General features: G+C 31.8%; 1 long non-coding RNA gene across 1 annotated transcript; it reads left to right on the top strand.

Moving 5' to 3' along the window:
* Window positions 1–408: 408 nt before the first annotated feature.
* Window positions 409–4,013, top strand: LOC125865971 (uncharacterized). The gene is made up of 3 exons (XR_007446428.1): window positions 409–614; window positions 1,843–1,901; window positions 3,887–4,013. It is a non-coding gene; the product is annotated as an uncharacterized LOC125865971 (long non-coding RNA).
* The last annotated feature ends 2,161 nt before the right edge of the window (window positions 4,014–6,174 follow it).

Below are 6,174 nucleotides of genomic sequence, written 5' to 3'. Positions count from 1 at the left end.
AATACCTAATACTTATTTAAGGGGATAAAAAAAAAACTAATTAAGTTGGCACCACCACTTCCACGTGGAAGTGGTGGAATAGTGTAGCACATATATGTGTAATCCTTTAAGATAGTGGTTAATTGAAGGCTATTCTTTTTTTATATAAATATAATCCCACATCTACAATTTTTGGCATTTTCCTTTCATTATTAGTTGCACCTCCAGAAAATAATATCCTATATATAATAACATGTAGCCTTTATGTGCAAATAGAAAAGTTACATCAAATATACATCAAGTTTTTTTTAGACCTAATATAGGAGTTATCCATTAAGGAAGTACGATGTGTGCTATACATATATACATAAAGTTTCGTACATGAGTTTTAAATAATTTTCTCCATTTCTTTTCCCTTAACAAGGGAAAGTCCAAGTGTGCTGCTAGCTAAAATGATGATGTAGTTGTTGAAGTGGCTATTTAAAGAGAGGAAAAAATTTTACAACTATTCTTCAGAAATAAAATTATGTACTCGTGTTGAAGAAGATTTTGGTAGGAAAAATATTTCAACTCTTTATTCAATCACCAAAGGGAAATTGATAATCTATAGCAAGCTATTCAAGCCTATATTCAAGGTATGTTAAGGCAAAATTCTCTTTTTCATATCCCACGAAATCTAAAAATTTATAAAACATCGAATGAGTTATTGTTATGACTATTCTATTCCTAGAAAGACCATATGTGAAAGACATTGGGAAGTCAACTGATGTTATGCTTTGATTCTATCGTATTGTTCTTATACTTGTATCATTGTGAAGTGTGTTGCTGGTAAAGTTATCCTTCGTCAATTTTCTTATTTCTTATGTCTATTCGCGAGCTATTTTCCTAAGTTTAAGGCTCAAATATTGGAGAATTATCATGTTATATCCAGAGAAGTTGTTAAGTCATTCTTTCATGTCAAAACCTTTTACAAAAAATGTTATTTGAAAATGATACTAGTATTAAATCTTGTACTCTATTATTTTTGTTTTATGCTTGTCAATCAACATATTTCTAAAACGGACCATACTATTATCAATTGGGAGTCATTCGTATAGATCAAGTTAAGCAGGTTAGTCTCCTTTTATGTTTCTAGATGAATGATTTTCTAACTTGAAGTCGAGTCAAGAGCTTCGAATCCATTACGAGTCTGTAGACCTAAATGGTTGTACGGCAGTTAAATGAATTCATGAAAACATCCTTTAAGCACCTTGAGTTCTTGTTGAATATCCTCAGGTTTAAGTTACCTTTCTGAAATAGAGTTAGGCACTTAGTCTATTCTAAAAGTATATGAGGTTCTATGAGGCATTTACATGTTATATGAAAGTGAATACAAAATTATGAGAACATTAGTTCCAACGGGCCAAGATTGGCAACATGAGTATAGTAACATATATTCATTACACATCCATGACATGACATGCTATGCATTCTACTTCCGAGCTATAATTGGGAGGTATGAGGCCTATTGCCTATATTTATATGTATGAGACATAGATGGCCACAAGTTGGCAAATATGATGTCGGTTCGCTACCGGAAAGCACCACCATTGCTAGCATTTGGTTGGTTATGTCATGCATTTACATCTATATATATGTGTGTGTATACTCACGACATACGATTAAATGACCATATCATGCATATTTGATTACTAGGAGGTCAGATGTTAGCCATGGAGGCTATCAAAGTTTCAGTTTCCGGTGGTATCTCTATTACCTTTTCTATCATAGTTATTTATGACATCATTTTCTGCCTTATATACCAGTACATCTTCATTCGTATTGACATCCCATTGCATGGGGATGCTGCATGTCGTGCTGCAGGTTTGGACAGATGTCTTGATCGGCCTTTGCCATAGGGGTGTTGTCTCAGCTGAGGATTGGTAAGCTTCATTCTTCCTGGAGCTGTTGGTTGTTTATAGATTTTACATACTTGAGTTTTGTATATAGTTGTTGGCGTCGTTCGGGACTTATCCCAGTAGAGACTTGTGGACATTTTTGGTTGGGTCTTCTCAGCTTTCATTTATAGCCTTATTGGTTTATTGTATTCATGGTCTCATATGTTGCCTCGTCGGCATGCTAGTTCTTTATCAGTAAGATGGCCTTGCCAGCCTACTTTATGTCTTTCATATTGTGTGATCTTGCTGATCTAATTATCTTGTTTCAGCCGGTTATTGTGGCGGCCTTGTCGGCCCTCACTGTTTCATTTCCTTTATGTGTTGGTTCGCTCGATCAAGTGAGGCACTGGGTTTCTTTTGCGCCTCCGCCATTTTGGAGCATGACAAACTTGGTATCAGAGCAAGTCGTGTCCCAGGGAGTCCACAAGTCGTGGCTAGTAGAGTCTTGCTTATGGGTGTGTTGTGCACCACACGTATAATCAAGAAGCTACCAGGCATCTAGAGATGGTTACTTTTCTTTCATTACTTAGATTGTGCGATAAAGCTAGTCCATTGGAAGTCACTTCTAATTCATATTCTTCTTAGTGCCATATAATTTGTGTCCATTAAAGGTGACCTTATATTAGGCCAGAAGGCCAAATGTTAGTTTTGCCAAGGAGGCAGTTCTAGTCCATAATTTCTAGTAACATGGATGACTTTTTAAAATGCATATCTTTTACTACCATGACTCGACAATCTTTTATAAAATGCATATCTTCTATTATCTTATTAGGATGTATATGTAAGGATTTATCTTATTATGTGTTTTTATAAGATCTAAAGTATTATTGCATAATTTATATGGGTACTAGTTATCTAGTGAATTAAGTTAATGTAAGTTCATATATGCATCTGCTATAGGTTACTTGTTTATTGGATTATATGTGATACATGCCTTATATGTTTGTTATTACTTGTTGTTTGTTTTACAAGTGGCTAGGTCTATGTCATTTTCCTTCTCTATTTTGAAGGTATAGCTGTTTTATGATATTGGCATTGTAAGTAATTTGTTCATGAGAAATGGATGACATCAGACAAATTTTTACAAATTTTTTTATATGTCCCAGGTACTATACACGAAATTCCTATATTTTATATATCGACCTACATGCTAGATATGTTATAAATTATAAAACATGATTAGGATGACCCCATGGAACATGTTGTAGCTGATCATGACATTGGATGTCTATGTCATCAAAAATCTATGTATGAATATGTTATAGAACATTTGCTTGTAAGAATATATATGTTGCGTGTTTCTTGACTTAAGGATATACATGGTATTGTGTCCATAGGTTTACTAGCTTACATGTTAAGTGCACTTTTGGAGTTAATGATTTATATATTATTTGTACCTCTAATCCTTTATGTAATTACTTGTTAGGTGAATCATTAAGTATATGCTACTTATTTAACAAAGAATTCATCTAAATGCTACATATTTCGTGTTACACCAGGTGTAGACGCATGTGTACTCTCCTCAACATAAATTTTGTTGCATAGATGTTCTTCATAAAAGCTTAAAGAAATAATTTTCGTAATTATTTTATTCTCACAGTTGATTACAGATAATGATATGTCTTCATCTTATGTATATGAGTTGTTAATTATGATCAGTGCTCTTAATTATTTGAAAGAGATTCATTTAGGAAGAGTTGGAAAAAAAAATATACATATATATAATCCTCATACCATATCGTTCTTGATAACTTGAATTGATAAGTGCTCGTAGTTCCTAATTGTAAAGGAAAGTTAAGTTGTTAAGTATTAGTTGTCTCGTATTATAATAAGAACCATGTATATTGTATGTGTTCAGTTTCTAGTCATTACTTGAAGACAAATAGTAATAGTTCACTCTGTAAAAAAATTATATAGGCTTCATGTTGTGTATTTGATGTATGTTTATTATTTCTTCTTATAATGTGTAGAGGAGTACAAAGCTTCAAGATCTACCAGTGGTGTCTTATGACCTTTAACAATATTTTGATTTATTTTTTTAAGAACTTGTATTGTAAATGTTATGTGTGGACCATCTTAAAAGAAAATATTTGCTGTATTTTGAACACCTTAAGAGTCCTTATCATAATATGATAGTATTATTTGTGTAATTATTCTACTCAAAAAAAATTTCAGAGCCAAGTGGGGAAAATTATTGTTGGTTTTTTAATAAAGAAATAAAGAAAATAATAGAGAAAAACTTTGAGAGAAAAAATATTGTAGTATTATCAAAGGGAATTATTTTATTAATAATTTAGAGACTTGATTTATAGATATAATTCCTAACTAAAAATTGAAAAATAAGATACTAACTTATCAGCTTAATTCAAATAACAAATAAAAAGAACTTACTCCTAAATATAAGTCAAATAGAACTCTCACTACTAAAAAAACAGTGAATACCGACCTACAAATACCGACCTCCGGAGGTCGGTATTCCCTGAAATACCGACCTAAAACCGACATCCCAACTTAGGTCGGAAAAAACTTGGTCGCTATTCAATACCAACCTCTGGAGGTCGGTAATTACTGACCTCTCAAGGTTAGTTTTTATTTTATGTCGGAATATTCATTTTTTTAAATTCCGACCTCTGGAGGTCGGTATTTTTATTTTTGCATTTTGAGATTCTGACCTCCGGAGGTCGGTATTTTTATTTTTGTAATGTTGAAATTTCGACATCCGGAGGTCAGTATTTTTAATTTTGTATTTTTGAAATTCTGACCTCCGGAGGTCGGTATTTTTATTTTTGTAATGTTGAAAATCTGACCTCCGGAGGTCGGTATTTTTATTTTTGTAATGTTGAAATTCCGACCTCCGGAGGTCGGTATTTTTATTTTTGTATTTTTGAAATTCTGACCTCCGGAGGTCAGTATTTTTATTTTTGTAATGTTGAAATTTTGACCTCCGGAGGTTGGTATTTTTATTTTTGTATTTTTAAAATTCTGACTTTCGGAGATCGATATTTTTATTTTTGTATTTTTAAAATTCTGACCTCTGGAGGTCGGTATTTTTATTTTTTTTAGTTTTGGAATTCTGACCTCCGAAGGTTGGTATTTTTATTTTTTATTTTTTATTTTTGAAATTCACCTCCGGAGGTCGATTTTCTGCTCCAAACCAGGCAGCAAATTGCTGCAATTTTTAGTTGTTCACCTGCATATTTATACCAAAACAACTCAAAGCCAAATAAACTTCATCCAACCAAATCAACATAATATTTTCAACATATACATTAAACTATTTCAAAATAAACTTCATCCAACTTCAAAATAAACTAAAATACGATCAAATTAAACAATTCCAAAAATATAGAAGTCTAAAATGTCAAATAGATACAACTACTCATCATCACCCTCACTCTCCTTATTAGACTTACCATTATCATCACCCTCACTTTCCTTATCAAACTTATCATTCTCATCACCCTCCTGATCAGATCCATCACTGCTTGCCGGACATAGAGGAAGAATATTTCCTGATTCAATAAGAAAAGTTAGTTGGGCCTGAAGCGCTGCATACCTCTTGTTCTCTACCTCCTTTGCTGCCGCAATCTCCTCCTCTCTCTTTTTCTCTCTTTCTTCTCTCTTCTTTCCTCTTTCGGCTACAGCAACAAGCTCGATTGTTTCTATTATACATCCAACTACGATCAGGATCCATCTGAACAAACAATAATGATAATTTTAATTAACTTTAACTACATTAGTTTTGACTAAATTCCAACAACTAAATTCACTAACTAACCCACATTATTTATTTTAACTTATTTAAACAACTTAACAACTTTTTAACTTTAACTACAATAGTTTTGACTTAATTCCAACAACTAAATCCACTAACTAAACGACATTATTTATTTTAACTTATTTAAACAACTTAACAACATTTTAACTTTAACTACAATAGTTTTGACTTAATCAACAACTAAATCCACTAACTAAACGACTTTATTTATTTTAACTTATTTAAACAACTTAACAACTTTTTAACTTTAACTACATTAGTTTTGACTTAATTCCAACAAACTAAATCCACTAACTAAACGACATTATTTATTTTAACTTATTTAAACAACTTAACAACTTTTTAACTTTAACTACATTAGTTTTGACTTAATTCCAACAACTAAATTCACTAACTAAATCACATTATTTATTTTAACTTATTTAAACAACTTAACAACTTTTTAACTTTAACTAGTTTAGTTTTGACTTAATTCCAATA

Source organism: Solanum stenotomum, chromosome 5 (assembly GCF_019186545.1).
Source record: "Solanum stenotomum isolate F172 chromosome 5, ASM1918654v1, whole genome shotgun sequence".
Lineage (NCBI taxonomy): Eukaryota > Viridiplantae > Streptophyta > Magnoliopsida > Solanales > Solanaceae > Solanum > Solanum stenotomum.
Note: the sequence above shows the minus strand (reverse complement) of the source record. Positions and strands in the feature narration are given on the sequence as shown.